This window comes from Eucyclogobius newberryi, unplaced genomic scaffold (genome assembly GCF_026437365.1).
Source record: "Eucyclogobius newberryi isolate DKJ021-1_F unplaced genomic scaffold, fEucNew1.0.hap1 SCAF_21, whole genome shotgun sequence".
Taxonomy (NCBI): Eukaryota; Metazoa; Chordata; class Actinopteri; order Gobiiformes; family Gobiidae; genus Eucyclogobius; species Eucyclogobius newberryi.
Window position 1 is genome coordinate 27,425,776 of NW_027315846.1, and position 22,356 is coordinate 27,448,131.

The following is a 22,356-nucleotide window of genomic DNA, read 5'->3' on the forward strand; positions in this document are numbered from 1 at the left end:
TTCAAAAGCATTTTCAGATCATTTGTGTGTTCTGAAAAAACTACAAGAGATATCTAACCCATACTTTCTGTGAAAGAGGGGCTTGTACATCTGCACAACATGTCTTTTAAAGTTTGAACCTATCTTATTGCATTTTTGAGTTATAGCAGTTTTTACTGTTTTATTGCTCCAAAAGCCTTTTCAGCCCATGAACAGTTGTTTGTGAGTTTCGAAAAAAGTGCAAGAGCTATTCGAACCGTTTTTGCTGGGCAAGTAGGACCTGTAAATCTACACAATATGTAGTTGAAAGTTTGAGTCTATCATAGTAGGTTTTGAATTTATAGCTGTTTTTGTGTCTATTGCGTCAAAAGCATTTTCAGATAATTTGTGTGTTCTGAAGAAACTACAAGAGATATCTAACCCATACTTTCTGTGCAAGAGGGGCTTGTACATCTGCACAACATGTCATTTAAAGTTTGAACTTATCTTATTGCATTTTTGAGTTATAGCAGTTTTTAAGTTTTTATTGCTCCAAAAGCCTTTTCAGCCCATGAACAGTTGTTTGTGAGTTTCGAAAAAAGTGCAAGAGCTATTCGAACCGTTTTTGCTGGGCAAGTAGGACCTGTAAATCTAAACAATATATAGTTTAAAGTTTGAGTCTATCATATTAGGTTTTGGATTTATAGCTGTTTTTGTGTCTATTGCTTCAAAAGCATTTTCAGATAATTTGTGTGTTCTGAAGAAACTACAAGAGATATCTAACCCATACTTTCTGTGCAAGAGGGGCTTGTACATCAGCACAACATGTCTTTTAAAGTTTGAACCTATCTCATTGCATTTTTGAGTTATAGCAGTTTTTACTGTTTTTTTGCTCCAAAAGCCTTTCAGCCCATGAACAGTTGTTTGTGAGGTTTGAAAAAAGTGCAAGAGCTATTCAAACCCTTTTTGCTGGGCAAGTAGGACCTGTAAATCTACACAATATATAGTTGAAAGTTTGAGTCGATCATATTAGGTTTTGGATTTATAGCTGTTTTTGTGTCTATTGCGTCAAAAGCATTTTCAGATCATTTGTGTGTTCTGAAGAAACTACAAGAGATATCTAACCCATACTTTCTGTGCAAGAGGGGCTTGTACATCTAGACAACATGTCTTTTAAAGTTTGAACCTATCTTATTGCATTTTTGAGTTATAGCAGTGTTTCTGTTTTATTGCTCCAAAAGCCTTTTCAGCCCATGAACAGTTGTTTGTGAGTTTTGAAAAAAGTGCAAGATCTAATCGAACCCTTTTTGCTGGGCAAGTAGGACGTGTAAATCTACACAATATATAGTTTAAAGTTTGAGTCTATCATATTAGGTTTTGGATTTATAGCTGTTTTTGTGTCTATTGCTTCAAAAGCATTTTCAGATAATTTGTGTGTTCTGAAGAAACTACAAGAGATATCTAACCCATACTTTCTGTGCAAGAGGGGCTTGTACATCTGCACAACATGTCTTTTAAAGTTAAAACCTATCTTATTGCAATTTTTAGTTATAGCAGTTTTTACTGTTTAATTGCTCCAAAAGCCTTTTCAGCCCATGAACAGTTGTTTGTGATATTTGAAAAAAGTGCAAGAGCTATTCGAACCCTTTTTGCTGGGCAAGTAGGACCTGTAACTCTACACAATATAGAGTTTAAAGTTTGAGTCTATCATATTAGGTTTTGGATTTATAGCTGTTTTTGTGTCTATTGCTTCAAAAGCATTTTCACATAATTTGTGTGTTCTGAAGAAACTACAAGAGATATCTAACCCATACTTTCTGTGCAAGAGGGGCTTGTACATCTGCAAAACATGTCTTTTAAAGTTTGAACCTATCTTATTGCATTTTTGAGTTATAGCAGTTTTTACTGTTTTATTGCTAGAAAAGCCTTTTCAGCCCATGAACAGTTGTTTGTGAGTTTCAAAAAAAATGCAAGAGCTATCCGAACCCTTTTTGCTGGGCAAGTAGGACCTGTAAATCTACACAATATATAGTTTAAAGTTTGAGTCTATCATATTATGTTTTGGATTTATAGCTATTTTTGTGCCTATTGCTTCAAAAGCATTTTCAGATCATTTGTGTGTTCTGAAAAAACTACAAGAGATATCTAACCCATACTTTCTGTGCAAGAGGGGCTTGTACATCTGCACAACATGTCTTTTAAAGTTTGAACCTATCTTATTGCATTTTTGAGTTATAGCAGTTTTTACTGTTTTATTGCTCCAAAAGCCTTTTCAGCCCATGAACAGTTGTTTGTGAGTTTCGAAAAAAGTGCAAGAGCTATTCGAACCCTTTTTGCAGGGCAAGTAGGACCTGTAAATCTACACAATATATAGTTGAAAGTTTGAGTCTATCATATTATGTTTGGGATTTATAGCTGTTTTTGTGCCTATTGCTTCAAAAGCATTTTCAGATCATTTGTGTGTTCTGAAAAAACTACAAGAGATATCTAACCCATACTTTCTGTGCAAGAGGGGCTTGCACATCTGCACAACATGTGTTTTAAAGTTTGAACCTATCTTATTGCATTTTTGAGTTATAGCAGTTTTTACTGTTTTATTGCTCCAAAAGCCTTTTCAGCCTATGAACAGTTGTTTGTGAGTTTCGAAAAAAGTGCAAGAGCTATTCGAACCGTTTTTGCTGGGCAAGTATGACCTGTAAATCTAAACAATATATAGTTTAAAGTTTGAGTCTATCATATTAGGTTTTGGATTTATAGCTGTTTTTGTGTCTATTGCTTCAAAAGCATTTTCAGATAATTTGTGTGTTCTGAAGAAACTACAAGAGATATCTAACCCATACTTTCTGTGCAAGAGGGGCTTGTACATCTGCACGACATGTCTTTTAAAGTTTGAACCTATCTTATTGCATTTTTGAGTTATAGCAGTTTTTACTGTTTTATTGCTAGAAAAGCCTTTTCAGCCCATGAACAGTTGTTTGTGCGTTTCAAAAAAAATGCAAGAGCTATCCGAACCCTTTTTGCTGGGCAAGTAGGACCTGTAAATCTACACAATATATAGTTTAAAGTTTGAGTCTATCATATTATGTTTTGGATTTATAGCTGTTTTTGTGCCTATTGCTTCAAAAGCATTTTCAGATCATTTGTGTGTTCTGAAAAAACTACAAGAGATATCTAACCCATACTTTCTGTGCAAGAGGGGCTTGTACATCTGCACAACATGTCTTTTAAAGTTTGAACCTATCTTATTGCATTTTTGAGTTATAGCAGTTTTTACTGTTTTATTGCTCCAAAAGCCTTTTCAGCCCATGAACAGTTGTTTGTGAGTTTCAAAAAAAGTGCAAGAGCTATTCGAACCCTTTTTGCTGGGCAAGTAGGACCTGTAAATCTACACAATATGTAGTTGAAAGTTTGAGTCTATCATAGTAGGTTTTGAATTTATAGCTGTTTTTGTGTCTATTGCGTCAAAAGCATTTTCAGATAATTTGTGTGTTCTGAAGAAACTACAAGAGATATCTAACCCATACTTTCTGTGCAAGAGGGGCTTGTACATCTGCACAACATGTCTTTTAAAGTTTGAACCTATCTTATTGCATTTTTGAGTTATAGCAGTTTTTACTGTTTTATTGCTCCAAAAGCCTTTTCAGCCTATGAACAGTTGTTTGTGAGTTTCGAAAAAAGTGCAAGAGCTATTCGAACCGTTTTTGCTGGGCAAGTAGGACCTGTAAATCTAAACAATATATAGTTTAAAGTTTGAGTCTATCATATTAGGTTTTGGATTTATAGCTGTTTTTGTGTCTATTGCTTCAAAAGCATTTTCAGATAATTTGTGTGTTCTGAAGAAACTACAAGAGATATCTAACCCATACTTTCTGTGCAAGAGGGGCTTGTACATCAGCACAACATGTCTTTTAAAGTGTGAACCTATCTTATTGCATTTTTGAGTTATAGCAGTTTTTACTGTTTTATTGCTCCAAAAGCCTTTTCAGCCCATGAACAGTTGTTTGTGAGTTTCGAAAAAAGTGCAAGAGCTATTCGAACCGTTTTTGCTGGGCAAGTAGGACCTGTAAATCTACACAATATGTAGTTGAAAGTTTGAGTCTATCATAGTAGGTTTTGAATTTATAGCTGTTTTTGTGTCTATTGCGTCAAAAGCATTTTCAGATAATTTGTGTGTTCTGAAGAAACTACAAGAGATATCTAACCCATACTTTCTGTGCAAGAGGGGCTTGTACATCTGCACAACATGTCATTTAAAGTTTGAACTTATCTTATTGCATTTTTGAGTTATAGCAGTTTTTAAGTTTTTATTGCTCCAAAAGCCTTTTCAGCCCATGAACAGTTGTTTGTGAGTTTCGAAAAAAGTGCAAGAGCTATTCGAACCGTTTTTGCTGGGCAAGTAGGACCTGTAAATCTAAACAATATATAGTTTAAAGTTTGAGTCTATCATATTAGGTTTTGGATTTATAGCTGTTTTTGTGTCTATTGCTTCAAAAGCATTTTCAGATAATTTGTGTGTTCTGAAGAAACTACAAGAGATATCTAACCCATACTTTCTGTGCAAGAGGGGCTTGTACATCAGCACAACATGTCTTTTAAAGTTTGAACCTATCTCATTGCATTTTTGAGTTATAGCAGTTTTTACTGTTTTTTTGCTCCAAAAGCCTTTCAGCCCATGAACAGTTGTTTGTGAGGTTTGAAAAAAGTGCAAGAGCTATTCAAACCCTTTTTGCTGGGCAAGTAGGACCTGTAAATCTACACAATATATAGTTGAAAGTTTGAGTCGATCATATTAGGTTTTGGATTTATAGCTGTTTTTGTGTCTATTGCGTCAAAAGCATTTTCAGATCATTTGTGTGTTCTGAAGAAACTACAAGAGATATCTAACCCATACTTTCTGTGCAAGAGGGGCTTGTACATCTAGACAACATGTCTTTTAAAGTTTGAACCTATCTTATTGCATTTTTGAGTTATAGCAGTGTTTCTGTTTTATTGCTCCAAAAGCCTTTTCAGCCCATGAACAGTTGTTTGTGAGTTTTGAAAAAAGTGCAAGATCTAATCGAACCCTTTTTGCTGGGCAAGTAGGACGTGTAAATCTACACAATATATAGTTTAAAGTTTGAGTCTATCATATTAGGTTTTGGATTTATAGCTGTTTTTGTGTCTATTGCTTCAAAAGCATTTTCAGATAATTTGTGTGTTCTGAAGAAACTACAAGAGATATCTAACCCATACTTTCTGTGCAAGAGGGGCTTGTACATCTGCACAACATGTCTTTTAAAGTTAAAACCTATCTTATTGCAATTTTGAGTTATAGCAGTTTTTACTGTTTAATTGCTCCAAAAGCCTTTTCAGCCCATGAACAGTTGTTTGTGATATTTGAAAAAAGTGCAAGAGCTATTCGAACCCTTTTTGCTGGGCAAGTAGGACCTGTAACTCTACACAATATAGAGTTTAAAGTTTGAGTCTATCATATTAGGTTTTGGATTTATAGCTGTTTTTGTGTCTATTGCTTCAAAAGCATTTTCACATAATTTGTGTGTTCTGAAGAAACTACAAGAGATATCTAACCCATACTTTCTGTGCAAGAGGGGCTTGTACATCTGCACGACATGTCTTTTAAAGTTTGAACCTATCTTATTGCATTTTTGAGTTATAGCAGTTTTTACTGTTTTATTGCTAGAAAAGCCTTTTCAGCCCATGAACAGTTGTTTGTGAGTTTCAAAAAAAATGCAAGAGCTATCCGAACCCTTTTTGCTGGGCAAGTAGGACCTGTAAATCTACACAATATATAGTTTAAAGTTTGAGTCTATCATATTATGTTTTGGATTTATAGCTATTTTTGTGCCTATTGCTTCAAAAGCATTTTCAGATCATTTGTGTGTTCTGAAAAAACTACAAGAGATATCTAACCCATACTTTCTGTGCAAGAGGGGCTTGTACATCTGCACAACATGTCTTTTAAAGTTTGAACCTATCTTATTGCATTTTTGAGTTATAGCAGTTTTTACTGTTTTATTGCTCCAAAAGCCTTTTCAGCCCATGAACAGTTGTTTGTGAGTTTCGAAAAAAGTGCAAGAGCTATTCGAACCCTTTTTGCAGGGCAAGTAGGACCTGTAAATCTACACAATATATAGTTGAAAGTTTGAGTCTATCATATTATGTTTGGGATTTATAGCTGTTTTTGTGCCTATTGCTTCAAAAGCATTTTCAGATCATTTGTGTGTTCTGAAAAAACTACAAGAGATATCTAACCCATACTTTCTGTGCAAGAGGGGCTTGCACATCTGCACAACATGTGTTTTAAAGTTTGAACCTATCTTATTGCATTTTTGAGTTATAGCAGTTTTTACTGTTTTATTGCTCCAAAAGCCTTTTCAGCCTATGAACAGTTGTTTGTGAGTTTCGAAAAAAGTGCAAGAGCTATTCGAACCGTTTTTGCTGGGCAAGTATGACCTGTAAATCTAAACAATATATAGTTTAAAGTTTGAGTCTATCATATTAGGTTTTGGATTTATAGCTGTTTTTGTGTCTATTGCTTCAAAAGCATTTTCAGATAATTTGTGTGTTCTGAAGAAACTACAAGAGATATCTAACCCATACTTTCTGTGCAAGAGGGGCTTGTACATCTGCACAACATGTCTTTTAAAGTTTGAACTTATCTTATTGCATTTTTGAGTTATAGCAGTTTTTACTGTTTAATTGCTCCAAAAGCCTTTTCAGCCCATGAACAGTTGTTTGTGATATTTGAAAAAAGTGCAAGAGCTATTCGAACCCTTTTTGCTGGGCAAGTAGGACCTGTAACTGTACACAATATAGAGTTTAAAGTTTGAGTCTATCATATTAGGTTTTGGATTTATAGCTGTTTTTGTGTCTATTGCTTCAAAAGCATTTTCACATAATTTGTGTGTTCTGAAGAAACTACAAGAGATATCTAACCCATACTTTCTGTGCAAGAGGGGCTTGTACATCTGCACGACATGTCTTTTAAAGTTTGAACCTATCTTATTGCATTTTTGAGTTATAGCAGTTTTTACTGTTTTATTGCTAGAAAAGCCTTTTCAGCCCATGAACAGTTGTTTGTGAGTTTCAAAAAAAATGCAAGAGCTATCCGAACCCTTTTTGCTGGGCAAGTAGGACCTGTAAATCTACACAATATATAGTTTAAAGTTTGAGTCTATCATATTATGTTTTGGATTTATAGCTGTTTTTGTGCCTATTGCTTCAAAAGCATTTTCAGATCATTTGTGTGTTCTGAAAAAACTATAAGAGATATCTAACCCATACTTTCTGTGCAAGAGGGGCTTGTACATCTGCACAACATGTCTTTTAAAGTTTGAACCTATCTTATTGCATTTTTGAGTTATAGCAGTTTTTACTGTTTTATTGCTCCAAAAGCCTTTTCAGCCCATGAACAGTTGTTTGTGAGTTTCAAAAAAAGTGCAAGAGCTATTCGAACCCTTTTTGCTGGGCAAGTAGGACCTGTAAATCTACACAATATGTAGTTGAAAGTTTGAGTCTATCATAGTAGGTTTTGAATTTATAGCTGTTTTTGTGTCTATTGCGTCAAAAGCATTTTCAGATAATTTGTGTGTTCTGAAGAAACTACAAGAGATATCTAACCCATACTTTCTGTGCAAGAGGGGCTTGTACATCTGCACAACATGTCTTTTAAAGTTTGAACCTATCTTATTGCATTTTTGAGTTATAGCAGTTTTTACTGTTTTATTGCTCCAAAAGCCTTTTCAGCCTATGAACAGTTGTTTGTGAGTTTCGAAAAAAGTGCAAGAGCTATTCGAACCGTTTTTGCTGGGCAAGTAGGACCTGTAAATCTAAACAATATATAGTTTAAAGTTTGAGTCTATCATATTAGGTTTTGGATTTATAGCTGTTTTTGTGTCTATTGCTTCAAAAGCATTTTCAGATAATTTGTGTGTTCTGAAGAAACTACAAGAGATATCTAACCCATACTTTCTGTGCAAGAGGGGCTTGTACATCAGCACAACATGTCTTTTAAAGTGTGAACCTATCTTATTGCATTTTTGAGTTATAGCAGTTTTTACTGTTTTATTGCTCCAAAAGCCTTTTCAGCCCATGAACAGTTGTTTGTGAGGTTTGAAAAAAGTGCAAGAGCTATTCGAACCCTTTTTGCTGGGCAAGTAGGACTTGTAAATCTACACAATATATAGTTGAAAGTTTGAGTCTATCATATTAGGTTTTGGATTTATAGCTGTTTTTGTGTCTATTGCTTCAAAAGCATTTTCAGATAATTTGTGTGTTCTGAAGAAACTACAAGAGATATCTAACCCATACTTTCTGTGCAAGAGGGGCTTGTACATCAGCACAACATGTCTTTTAAAGTTTGAACCTATCTTATTGCATTTTTGAGTTATAGCAGTTTTTACTGTTTTATTGCTCCAAAAGCCTTTTCAGCCCATGAACAGTTGTTTGTGAGTTTTGAAAAAAGTGCAAGAGCTATTCGAACCCTTTTTGCTGGGCAAGTAGGACCTGTAAATCTACACAATATATAGTTTAAAGTTTGAGTCTATCATATTATGTTTTGGATTTATAGCTATTTTTGTGCCTATTGCTTCAAAAGCATTTTCAGATCATTTGTGTGTTCTGAAAAAACTACAAGAGATATCTAACCCATACTTTCTGTGCAAGAGGGGCTTGTACATCTGCACAACATGTCTTTTAAAGTTTGAACCTATCTTATTGCATTTTTGAGTTATAGCAGTTTTTACTGTTTTATTGCTCCAAAAGCCTTTTCAGCCCATGAACAGTTGTTTGTGAGTTTCGAAAAAAGTGCAAGAGCTATTCGAACCCTTTTTGCAGGGCAAGTAGGACCTGTAAATCTACACAATATATAGTTGAAAGTTTGAGTCTATCATATTATGTTTGGGATTTATAGCTGTTTTTGTGCCTATTGCTTCAAAAGCATTTTCAGATCATTTGTGTGTTCTGAAAAAACTACAAGAGATATCTAACCCATACTTTCTGTGCAAGAGGGGCTTGCACATCTGCACAACATGTGTTTTAAAGTTTGAACCTATCTTATTGCATTTTTGAGTTATAGCAGTTTTTACTGTTTTATTGCTCCAAAAGCCTTTTCAGCCTATGAACAGTTGTTTGTGAGTTTCGAAAAAAGTGCAAGAGCTATTCGAACCGTTTTTGCTGGGCAAGTATGACCTGTAAATCTAAACAATATATAGTTTAAAGTTTGAGTCTATCATATTAGGTTTTGGATTTATAGCTGTTTTTGTGTCTATTGCTTCAAAAGCATTTTCAGATAATTTGTGTGTTCTGAAGAAACTACAAGAGATATCTAACCCATACTTTCTGTGCAAGAGGGGCTTGTACATCTGCACAACATGTCTTTTAAAGTTTGAACTTATCTTATTGCATTTTTGAGTTATAGCAGTTTTTACTGTTTAATTGCTCCAAAAGCCTTTTCAGCCCATGAACAGTTGTTTGTGATATTTGAAAAAAGTGCAAGAGCTATTCGAACCCTTTTTGCTGGGCAAGTAGGACCTGTAACTGTACACAATATAGAGTTTAAAGTTTGAGTCTATCATATTAGGTTTTGGATTTATAGCTGTTTTTGTGTCTATTGCTTCAAAAGCATTTTCACATAATTTGTGTGTTCTGAAGAAACTACAAGAGATATCTAACCCATACTTTCTGTGCAAGAGGGGCTTGTACATCTGCACGACATGTCTTTTAAAGTTTGAACCTATCTTATTGCATTTTTGAGTTATAGCAGTTTTTACTGTTTTATTGCTAGAAAAGCCTTTTCAGCCCATGAACAGTTGTTTGTGAGTTTCAAAAAAAATGCAAGAGCTATCCGAACCCTTTTTGCTGGGCAAGTAGGACCTGTAAATCTACACAATATATAGTTTAAAGTTTGAGTCTATCATATTATGTTTTGGATTTATAGCTGTTTTTGTGCCTATTGCTTCAAAAGCATTTTCAGATCATTTGTGTGTTCTGAAAAAACTATAAGAGATATCTAACCCATACTTTCTGTGCAAGAGGGGCTTGTACATCTGCACAACATGTCTTTTAAAGTTTGAACCTATCTTATTGCATTTTTGAGTTATAGCAGTTTTTACTGTTTTATTGCTCCAAAAGCCTTTTCAGCCCATGAACAGTTGTTTGTGAGTTTCAAAAAAAGTGCAAGAGCTATTCGAACCCTTTTTGCTGGGCAAGTAGGACCTGTAAATCTACACAATATGTAGTTGAAAGTTTGAGTCTATCATAGTAGGTTTTGAATTTATAGCTGTTTTTGTGTCTATTGCGTCAAAAGCATTTTCAGATAATTTGTGTGTTCTGAAGAAACTACAAGAGATATCTAACCCATACTTTCTGTGCAAGAGGGGCTTGTACATCTGCACAACATGTCTTTTAAAGTTTGAACCTATCTTATTGCATTTTTGAGTTATAGCAGTTTTTACTGTTTTATTGCTCCAAAAGCCTTTTCAGCCTATGAACAGTTGTTTGTGAGTTTCGAAAAAAGTGCAAGAGCTATTCGAACCGTTTTTGCTGGGCAAGTAGGACCTGTAAATCTAAACAATATATAGTTTAAAGTTTGAGTCTATCATATTAGGTTTTGGATTTATAGCTGTTTTTGTGTCTATTGCTTCAAAAGCATTTTCAGATAATTTGTGTGTTCTGAAGAAACTACAAGAGATATCTAACCCATACTTTCTGTGCAAGAGGGGCTTGTACATCAGCACAACATGTCTTTTAAAGTGTGAACCTATCTTATTGCATTTTTGAGTTATAGCAGTTTTTACTGTTTTATTGCTCCAAAAGCCTTTTCAGCCCATGAACAGTTGTTTGTGAGGTTTGAAAAAAGTGCAAGAGCTATTCGAACCCTTTTTGCTGGGCAAGTAGGACTTGTAAATCTACACAATATATAGTTGAAAGTTTGAGTCTATCATATTAGGTTTTGGATTTATAGCTGTTTTTGTGTCTATTGCTTCAAAAGCATTTTCAGATAATTTGTGTGTTCTGAAGAAACTACAAGAGATATCTAACCCATACTTTCTGTGCAAGAGGGGCTTGTACATCAGCACAACATGTCTTTTAAAGTTTGAACCTATCTTATTGCATTTTTGAGTTATAGCAGTTTTTACTGTTTTATTGCTCCAAAAGCCTTTTCAGCCCATGAACAGTTGTTTGTGAGTTTTGAAAAAAGTGCAAGAGCTATTCGAACCCTTTTTGCTGGGCAAGTAGGACCTGTAAATCTACACAATATATAGTTTAAAGTTTGAGTCTATCATATTAGGTTTCGGATTTATAGCTGTTTTTGTGTCTATTGCTTCAAAAGCATTTTCAGATAATTTGTGTGTTCTGAAGAAACTACAAGAGATATCTAACCCATACTTTCTGTGCAAGAGGGGCTTGTACATCTGCACAACATGTCTTTTAAAGTTTGAACCTATCTTATTGCATTTTTGAGTTATAGCAGTTTTTACTGTTTTATTGCTCCAAAAGCCTTTTCAGCCCATGAACAGTTGTTTGTGAGTTTCGAAAAAAGTGCAAGAGCTATTCGAACCCTTTTTGCTGGGCAAGTAGGACCTGTAAATCTACACAATATATAGTTGAAAGTTTGAGTCTATCATATTATGTTTGGGATTTATAGCTGTTTTTGTGCCTATTGCTTCAAAAGCATTTTCAGATCATTTGTGTGTTCTGAAAAAACTACAAGAGATATCTAACCCATACTTTCTGTGCAAGAGGGGCTTGTACATCTGCACAACATGTCTTTTAAAGTTTGAACCTATCTTATTGCATTTTTGAGTTATAGCAGTTTTTACTGTTTTATTGCTCCAAAAGCCTTTTCAGCCCATGAACAGTTGTTTGTGAGTTTCGAAAAAAGTACAAGAGCTATTCGAACCGTTTTTGCTGGGCAAGTAGGACCTGTAAATCTAAACAATATATAGTTTAAAGTTTGAGTCTATCATATTAGGTTTTGGATTTATAGCTGTTTTTGTGTCTATTGCTTCAAAAGCATTTTCAGATAATTTGTGTGTTCTGAAGAAACTACAAGAGATATCTAACCCATACTTTCTGTGCAAGAGGGGCTTGTACATCTGCACAACATGTCTTTTAAAGTTAAAACCTATCTTATTGCAATTTTGAGTTATAGCAGTTTTTACTGTTTAATTGCTCCAAAAGCCTTTTCAGCCCATGAACAGTTGTTTGTGAGTTTCGAAAAAAGTTTAAGAGCTATTCGAACCCTTTTTGCTGGGCAAGTAGGACCTGTAAATCTACACAATATATAGTTGAAAGTTTGAGTCTATCATATTATGTTTTGGATTTATAGCTGTTTTTGTGTCTATTGCGTCAAAAGCATTTTCAGATAATTTGTGTGTTCTGAAGAAACTACAAGAGATATCTAACCCAAACTTTCTGTGCAAGAGGGGCTTGTACATCTAGACAACATGTCTTTTAAAGTTTGAACCTATCTTATTGCAATTTTGAGTTATAGCTGTTTTTACTGTTTTATTGCTCCAAAAGCCTTTTCAGCCCATGAACAGTTGTTTGTGATTTTTGAAAAAAGTGCAAGAGCTATTCGAACCCTTTTTGCTGGGCAAGTACGACCTGTAACTCTACACAATATAGAGTTTAAAGTTTGAGTCTATCATATTAGGTAATGGATTTATAGCTGTTTTTGTGTCTATTGCTTCAAAAGCATTTTCACATAATTTGTGTGTTCTGAAGAAACTACAAGAGATATCTAACCCATACTTTCTGTGCAAGAGGGGCTTGTACATCTGCACGACATGTCTTTTAAAGTTTGAACCTATCTTATTGCATTTTTCAGTTATAGCAGTTTTTACTGTTTTATTGCTAGAAAAGCCTTTTCAGCCCATGAACATTTGTTTGTGAGTTTAAAAAAAAATGCAAGAGCTATCCGAACCCTTTTTGCTGGGCAAGTAGGACCTGTAAATCTACACAATATATAGTTTAAAGTTTGAGTCTATCATATTATGTTTTGGATTTATAGCTGTTTTTGTGCCTATTGCTTCAAAAGCATTTTCAGATCATTTGTGTGTTCTGAAAAAACTACAAGAGATATCTAACCCATACTTTCTGTGCAAGAGAGGCTTGTACATCTGCACAACATGTCTTTTAAAGTTTGAACCTATCTTATTGCATTTTTGAGTTATAGCAGTTTTTACTGTTTTATTGCTCCAAAAGCCTTTTCAGCCCATGAACAGTTGTTTGTGAGTTTCGAAAAAAGTGCAAGAGCTATTCGAACCCTTTTTGCTGGGCAAGTAGGACCTGTAAATCTACACAATATGTAGTTGAAAGTTTGAGTCTATCATAGTAGGTTTTGAATTTATAGCTGTTTTTGTGTCTATTGCGTCAAAAGCATTTTCAGATAATTTGTGTGTTCTGAAGAAACTACAAGAGATATCTAACCCATACTTTCTGTGCAAGAGGGGCTTGTACATCTGCACAACATGTCTTTTAAAGTTTGAACCTATCTTATTGCATTTTTGAGTTATAGCAGTTTTTACTGTTTTATTGCTCCAAAAGCCTTTTCAGCCTATGAACAGTTGTTTGTGAGTTTCGAAAAAAGTGCAAGAGCTATTCGAACCGTTTTTGCTGGGCAAGTAGGACCTGTAAATCTAAACAATATATAGTTTAAAGTTTGAGTCTATCATATTAGGTTTTGGATTTATAGCTGTTTTTGTGTCTATTGCTTCAAAAGCATTTTCAGATAATTTGTGTGTTCTGAAGAAACTACAAGAGATATCTAACCCATACTTTCTGTGCAAGAGGGGCTTGTACATCAGCACAACATGTCTTTTAAAGTGTGAACCTATCTTATTGCATTTTTGAGTTATAGCAGTTTTTACTGTTTTATTGCTCCAAAAGCCTTTTCAGCCCATGAACAGTTGTTTGTGAGGTTTGAAAAAAGTGCAAGAGCTATTCGAACCCTTTTTGCTGGGCAAGTAGGACTTGTAAATCTACACAATATATAGTTGAAAGTTTGAGTCTATCATATTAGGTTTTGGATTTATAGCTGTTTTTGTGTCTATTGCTTCAAAAGCATTTTCAGATAATTTGTGTGTTCTGAAGAAACTACAAGAGATATCTAACCCATACTTTCTGTGCAAGAGGGGCTTGTACATCAGCACAACATGTCTTTTAAAGTTTGAACCTATCTTATTGCATTTTTGAGTTATAGCAGTTTTTACTGTTTTATTGCTCCAAAAGCCTTTTCAGCCCATGAACAGTTGTTTGTGATTTTTGAAAAAAGTGCAAGAGCTATTCGAACCGTTTTTGCTGGGCAAGTAGGACCTGTAAATCTAAACAATATATAGTTTAAAGTTTGAGTCTATCATATTATGTTTTGGATTTATAGCTGTTTTTGTGTCTATTGCTTCAAAAGCATTTTCAGATAATTTGTGTGTTCTGAAGAAACTACAAGAGATATCTAACCCATACTTTCTGTGCAAGAGGGGCTTGTATATCAGCACAACATGTCTTTTAACGTTTGAACCTATCTTATTGCATTTTTGAGTTATAGCAGTTTTTACTGTTTTATTGCTCCAAAAGCCTTTTCAGCCCATGAACAGTTGTTTGTGAGGTTTGAAAAAAGTGCAAGAGCTATTCGAACCCTTTTTGCTGGGCAAGTAGGACTTGTAAATCTACACAATATATAGTTTAAAGTTTGAGTCTATCATATTAGGTTTTGGATTTATAGCTGTTTTTGTGTCTATTGCTTCAAAAGCATTTTCAGATAATTTGTGTGTTCTGAAGAAACTACAAGAGATATCTAACCCATACTTTCTGTGCAAGAGGGGCTTGTACATCAGCACAACATGTCTTTTAAAGTTTGAACCTATCTTATTGCATTTTTGAGTTATAGCAGTTTTTACTGTTTTATTGCTCCAAAAGCCTTTTCAGCCCATGAACAGTTGTTTGTGAGTTTTGAAAAAAGTGCAAGAGCTATTCGAACCCTTTTTGCTGGGCAAGTAGGACCTGTAAATCTACACAATATATAGTTTAAAGTTTGAGTCTATCATATTAGGTTTCGGATTTATAGCTGTTTTTGTGTCTATTGCTTCAAAAGCATTTTCAGATAATTTGTGTGTTCTGAAGAAACTACAAGAGATATCTAACCCATACTTTCTGTGCAAGAGGGGCTTGTACATCTGCACAACATGTCTTTTAAAGTTTGAACCTATCTTATTGCATTTTTGAGTTAAAGCAGTTTTTACTGTTTTATTGCTCCAAAAGCCTTTTCAGCCCATGAACAGTTGTTTGTGAGTTTCGAAAAAAGTGCAAGAGCTATTCGAACCCTATTTGCTGGGCATGTAGGACCTGTAAATCTACACAATATATAGTTTAAAGTTTGAGTCTATCATATTATGTTTTGGATTTATAGCTGTTTTTGTGCCTATTGCTTCAAAAGCATTTTCAGATCATTTGTGTGTTCTGAAAAAACTACAAGAGATATCTAACCCATACTTTCTGTGCAAGAGGGGCTTGTACATCTGCACAACATGTCTTTTAAAGTTTGAACCTATCTTATTGCATTTTTGAGTTATAGCAGTTTTTACTGTTTTATTGCTCCAAAAGCCTTTTCAGCCCATGAACAGTTGTTTGTGAGTTTCGAAAAAAGTGCAAGAGCTATTCGAACCCTTTTTGCTGGGCAAGTAGGACCTGTAAATCTACACAATATATAGTTGAAAGTTTGAGTCTATCATATTATGTTTGGGATTTATAGCTGTTTTTGTGCCTATTGCTTCAAAAGCATTTTCAGATCATTTGTGTGTTCTGAAAAAACTACAAGAGATATCTAACCCATACTTTCTGTGCAAGAGGGGCTTGTACATCTGCACAACATGTCTTTTAAAGTTTGAACCTATCTTATTGCATTTTTGAGTTATAGCAGTTTTTACTGTTTTATTGCTCCAAAAGCCTTTTCAGCCCATGAACAGTTGTTTGTGAGTTTCGAAAAAAGTACAAGAGCTATTCGAACCGTTTTTGCTGGGCAAGTAGGACCTGTAAATCTAAACAATATATAGTTTAAAGTTTGAGTCTATCATATTAGGTTTTGGATTTATAGCTGTTTTTGTGTCTATTGCTTCAAAAGCATTTTCAGATAATTTGTGTGTTCTGAAGAAACTACAAGAGATATCTAACCCATACTTTCTGTGCAAGAGGGGCTTGTACATCTGCACAACATGTCTTTTAAAGTTAAAACCTATCTTATTGCAATTTTGAGTTATAGCAGTTTTTACTGTTTAATTGCTCCAAAAGCCTTTTCAGCCCATGAACAGTTGTTTGTGATATTTGAAAAAAGTGCAAGAGCTATTCGAACCCTTTTTGCTGGGCAAGTAGGACCTGTAACTCTACACAATATAGAGTTTAAAGTTTGAGTCTATCATATTAGGTTTTGGATTTATAGCTGTTTTTGTGTCTATTGCTTCAAAAGCATTTTCACATAATTTGTGTGTTCTGAAGAAACTACAAGAGATATCTAACCCATACTTTCTGTGCAAGAGGGGCTTGTACATCTGCACGACATGTCTTTTAAAGTTTGAACCTATCTTATTGCATTTTTGAGTTATAGCAGTTTTTACTGTTTTATTGCTAGAAAAGCCTTTTCAGCCCATGAACAGTTGTTTGTGAGTTTCAAAAAAAATGCAAGAGCTATCCGAACCCTTTTTGCTGGGCAAGTAGGACCTGTAAATCTACACAATATATAGTTTAAAGTTTGAGTCTATCATATTATGTTTTGGATTTATAGCTGTTTTTGTGCCTATTGCTTCAAAAGCATTTTCAGATCATTTGTGTGTTCTGAAAAAACTACAAGAGATTTCTAACCCATACTTTCTGTGCAAGAGGGGCTTGTACATCTGCACAACATGTCTTTTAAAGTTTGAACCTATCTTATTGCATTTTTGAGTTATAGCAGTTTTTACTGTTTTATTGCTCCAAAAGCCTTTTCAGCCCATGAACAGTTGTTTGTGAGTTTTGAAAAAAGTGCAAGAGCTATTCGAACCCTTTTTGCTGGGCAAGTAGGACCTGTAAATCTACACAATATATAGTTGAAAGTTTGAGTCTATCATATTATGTTTTGGATTTATAGCTGTTTTTGTGCCTATTGCTTCAAAAGCATTTTCAGATCATTTGTGTGTTCTGAAAAAACTACAAGAGATATCTAACCCATACTTTCTTTGCAAGAGGGGCTTGTACAACATGTCTTTTAAAGTTTGAACCTATCTTATTGCATTTTTGAGTTATAGCAGTTTTTACTGTTTTATTGCTCCAAAAGCCTTTTCAGCCCATGAACAGTTGTTTGTGAGTTTCAAAAAAAGTGCAAGAGCTATTCGAACCCTTTTTGCTGGGCAAGTAGGACCTGTAAATCTACACAATATGTAGTTGAAAGTTTGAGTCTATCATAGTAGGTTTTGAATTTATAGCTGTTTTTGTGTCTATTGCGTCAAAAGCATTTTCAGATAATTTGTGTGTTCTGAAGAAACTACAAGAGATATCTAACCCATACTTTCTGTGCAAGAGGGGCTTGCACATCTGCACAACATGTCTTTTAAAGTTTGAACCTATCTTATTGCATTTTTGAGTTATAGCAGTTTTTACTGTTTTATTGCTCCAAAAGCCTTTTCAGCCTATGAACAGTTGTTTGTGAGTTTCGAAAAAAGTGCAAGAGCTATTCGAACCGTTTTTGCTGGGCAAGTAGGACCTGTAAATCTAAACAATATATAGTTTAAAGTTTGAGTCTATCATATTAGGTTTTGGATTTATAGCTGTTTTTGTGTCTATTGCTTCAAAAGCATTTTCAGATCATTTGTGTGTTCTGAAGAAACTACAAGAGATATCTAACCCATACTTTCTGTGCAAGAGGGGCTTGTACATCAGCACAACATGTCTTTTAAAGTTTGAACCTATCTTATTGCATTTTTGAGTTATAGCAGTTTTTACTGTTTTATTGCTCCAAAAGCCTTTTCAGCCCATGAACAGTTGTTTGTGAGGTTTGAAAAACGTGCAAGAGCTATTCGAACCCTTTTTGCTGGGCAAGTAGGACCTGTAACTGTACACAATATAGAGTTTAAAGTTTGAGTCTATCATATTAGGTTTTGGATTTATAGCTGTTTTTGTGTCTATTGCTTCAAAAGCATTTTCAGATAATTTGTGTGTTCTGAAGAAACTACAAGAGATATCTAACCCATACTTTCTGTGCAAGAGGGGCTTGTACATCAGCACAACATGTCTTTTAAAGTTTGAACCTATCTTATTGCATTTTTGAGTTATAGCAGTTTTTACTGTTTTATTGCTCCAAAAGCCTTTTCAGCCCATGAACAGTTGTTTGTGATTTTTGAAAAAAGTGCAAGAGCTATTTGAACCGTTTTTGCTGGGCAAGTAGGACCTGTAAATCTAAACAATATATAGTTTAAAGTTTGAGTCTATCATATTATGTTTTGGATTTATAGCTGTTTTTGTGTCTATTGCTTCAAAAGCATTTTCAGATAATTTGTGTGTTCTGAAGAAACTACAAGAGATATCTAACCCATACTTTCTGTGCAAGAGGGGCTTGTATATCAGCACAACATGTCTTTTAACGTTTGAACCTATCTTATTGCATTTTTGAGTTATAGCAGTTTTTACTGTTTTATTGCTCCAAAAGCCTTTTCAGCCCATGAACAGTTGTTTGTGAGGTTTGAAAAAAGTGCAAGAGCTATTCGAACCCTTTTTGCTGGGCAAGTAGGAACTGTAAATTTACACATTATATAGTTTAAAGTTTGAGTCTATCATATTAGGTTTTGGATTTATAGCTGTTTTTGTGTCTATTGCTTCAAAAGCATTTTCAGATAATTTGTGTGTTCTGAAGAAACTACAAGAGATATCTAACCCATACTTTCTGTGCAAGAGGGGCTTGTACATCAGCACAACATGTCTTTCAAAGTTTGAACCTATCTTATTGCATTTTTGAGTTATAGCAGTTTTTACTGTTTTATTGCTCCAAAAGCCTTTTCAGCCCATGAACAGTTGTTTGTGAGTTTTGAAAAAAGTGCAAGAGCTATTCGAACCCTTTTTGCTGGGCAAGTAGGACCTGTAAATCTACACATTATATAGTTTAAAGTTTGAGTCTATCATATTAGGTTTCGGATTTATAGCTGTTTTTGTGTCTATTGCTTCAAAAGCATTTTCAGATAATTTGTGTGTTCTGAAGAAACTACAAGAGATATCTAACCCATACTTTCTGTGCAAGAGGGGCTTGTACATCTGCACAACATGTCTTTTAAAGTTTGAACCTATCTTATTGCATTTTTGAGTTAAAGCAGTTTTTACTGTATTATTGCTCCAAAAGCCTTTTCAGCCCATGAACAGTTGTTTGTGAGTTTCGAAAAAAGTGCAAGAGCTATTCGAACCCTATTTGCTGGGCATGTAGGACCTGTAAATCTACACAATATATAGTTTAAAGTTTGAGTCTATCATCTTAGGTTTTGGAGTTATAGCTGTTTTTGTTTTTATTGCTTCAAAAGCATTTTCAGACAATTTGTGAGTTCTGAAGAAAATACAAGAGATTTCTAACCCATACTTTCTGAGCAAGAAGGGCTTGTACATCTGCACAGCATATCTTTTAAAGTTTAACTTATCTTTCATTTTTGAGTTACAGTGAACCCTCGTTTATCGCGAGGGTTACTTTCCAAAACGAACCCGCAATAGGCGTACTCCGCGAAGTAGAAACCTTTATTTTTTTACAGTTATTATACAATGAAATACTCCATAAAACATTGAAGCTCACGCGCGGCGCCGCTCTCACCGGCGTGTCCAGCAGCTCACACGCGCGCTCTCACCGGCCTCGCAAACTTCAATTTGGCAAGCGGTTTTACGTACATGTACATATTAATCCATAACGTTATTGACACACAGGTAGAGAAGACTCGGAGAGGCTGTTTAGCCAATCAGAATGCAGAACATTATGCATGATGAAATCCGCGAAGCAGCGAGACCGCGAAAAGTGAACCGCGTTATAGCGAGGGATCACTGTATAGCAGTTTTGACTGTTTTTATTGATCCAAAAGCCTTTTCAGCCCATGAACAGTTGTTTGTGAGTTCTGAAAAAAGCAAAAGAGCTATTCAAACCCTATTTGCTGGGCAAGTAGGACCTGTAAATCTACACAACATATAGCTTAAAGTTTGAGTCTATCATCTTAGGTTTTGGAGTTATAGCTGTTTTTGTTTTCATTGCTTCAAAAGCATTTGCAGACAATTTGTGAGTTATGAAGAAAATACAAGAGATTTCTAACCCATCCTTTCTGAGCAAGAAGAGCTTGTACATCTGCACAACATATCTTTTAAAGTTTGAACTTATTCATATTGCATTTTTGAGTTATAGCAGTTTTGACTGTTTTTATTGCTCCAAAAGCCTTTTCAGCCCATGAACAGTTGTTTGTGAGTTCTGAAAAAAGTACAAGAGCTATTCAAACCCTATTTGCTGGGCAAGTAGGACCTGTAAATTTACACAATATATAGTTGAGATTCCCACATTTGGGGAATTCACAGGGGTCAGCACATCCTGTTTGTGCAATGGACGAGCCTCGCCCTGGGTGAACCACCTTCCTGATCACGGTGTCGCTCCTTCCAGGTAAGTATGAGTTGCTCCGCTCTGAGGCCCAGGCCCTGGAAGAGGCAATGTGGCAGCATGGTCCCTCCAGCCATTTGCATGGACCCCCCCAGCTTCCACCCCACGATTGACTGACTATTTTTTTTTCTTCTCCCCCCTTTCTTCAGCTTTTGACCATGGTCTAACATTGTTGACTTGTCACAAACGTACCCGGAGTAGCATTCGGCGTCATCCGTGTGAGTTTGATGCATCCTTGTCAGAAAGTCCTGTCCCCTCCGAGCATCAAACACACTTCGCTTGCGAGCTCCTCGGTAAGTGACGTTAGAAACGGCAGCGACACACACGCAAGTCTATGTGTTCTAAGCACTCTTCCTGGGTTCGATTCCCAGACGGGGAGAGAAACTGCATTTTACTCAGCACAAAAGCGATGACGCTTAGGACTTGTCCCACCAACGTACGCGGGCTACACTATCGGCTGCGTGTGGCTTCTTTAGTGTAGCGGTTATCACGTTAGCCTCACACGCAAAAGGTCCCCGGCTCGAAACCGGGCAGAAGCACGCCCTCATGTGAAGACTTTAATTGTCAAGGATGGGTTTGAATGTCGGTGTTGCATTTGACCCAAAAAAAATCCTGAGAGAGGAGGTGCACCGTTCCCGGAGGTACTGCAATACCGAGCCGATGCGTGGAGTGGACGGAGCAAGCCCCAAATGCCATCTCCCTGGTCCAAAAATCAATTTTATATATGGTCCCCGGGTAGGGGACGTATCAGATATTTAACTGATAAGAACAGATTTTTTCTTTTGAAAAAGTTTATTGACACCATTAACAATATTGATCACATCTCATTTCATTGATTTACATTTTCACATTTTTTCTTTTTTGCACATTTTTAACAATAAAACCAATAGTTTGATAAATATGTTTACATTAAAGTGGTTTAGTGATAAAAAAAATAGCTAAAAACAATGTTTATTTAAATAGCTGTTTCAATAAAATTGTCCATCAAAAGGGAGTGCAATTCATAAAAGCCCTCTTTGTGCAGGAGCTGGGTGAGTCCCTATCCAGAATAACTCATCCTGCTCCTCCAAACATTTGCTCTCTCGGGAGCCTGTGATGTTCAAATCAAATCAATTTATTTTTGTAAGGCCCAAAATCACAACAACAGTCGCCTCTGAGGGCCACAGGGAGAAATTAATCAACAATGTCTGTGGTGGCGATGAAGTCAGACAATGTCTGTGGTGGCGATGAAGTCAGACAATGTCTGTGGTGGCGAGGGACGATGTCCCAGGGTCCTCTGTCTTTAGACTCTCCTTCTCGGCCAGGAAAAACTACAAAAAAAACCTCTAGAGGAGGCTCTCTCCCACAGCTCCTCTTTTGGAGAGCCAGGCCGCTTTGACCTTCGAGTAAGGCTTCCGGTATCCTTCGTCCGAATGAGCACAGAGGCGATTTCTTCTTTGTGGCTGTGTCCTAGGGCCCGCCGCCTTCAGCTACAGCCTCTCGGACTGTAGCTGCTGCCTTCCGGATCACAGCTACAGGGGGAATCTGCATGTGCCTTCCTACCAACAGGTTTCTGGAGGTCCAGATGGCGTCTTTGATGGCGGCGAGGGTGAGCCAAATTCTTGAGAAGTCCTTTTTTGTTACTCTCTGACTTAGGCCCACCCCGTACAGCATTAGCTGGGCTGTCAGGACCTCCCCTGCTGGTAGATACGGGAATTGCAAGGATTCGGCTATTGCCCACTGGCCGACGGCGGCTCTGTACTCCCAAAGGAGGTGCCTTACCG

At 35.8% G+C, this 22,356-nt stretch overlaps 1 non-coding gene and 1 pseudogene across 1 annotated transcript; both read right to left on the reverse strand.

The window, feature by feature from the left end:
* Positions 1-20,449: 20,449 nt before the first annotated feature.
* LOC140371119 (U1 spliceosomal RNA) lies at positions 20,450-20,604 on the reverse strand (annotated as a pseudogene).
* A 608-nt stretch (positions 20,605-21,212) lies between these two features.
* LOC140371120 (U2 spliceosomal RNA) lies at positions 21,213-21,405 on the reverse strand. Its single transcript, XR_011928429.1, has one exon. It is a non-coding gene; the product is annotated as a U2 spliceosomal RNA (small nuclear RNA).
* Positions 21,406-22,356: the final 951 nt, after the last annotated feature.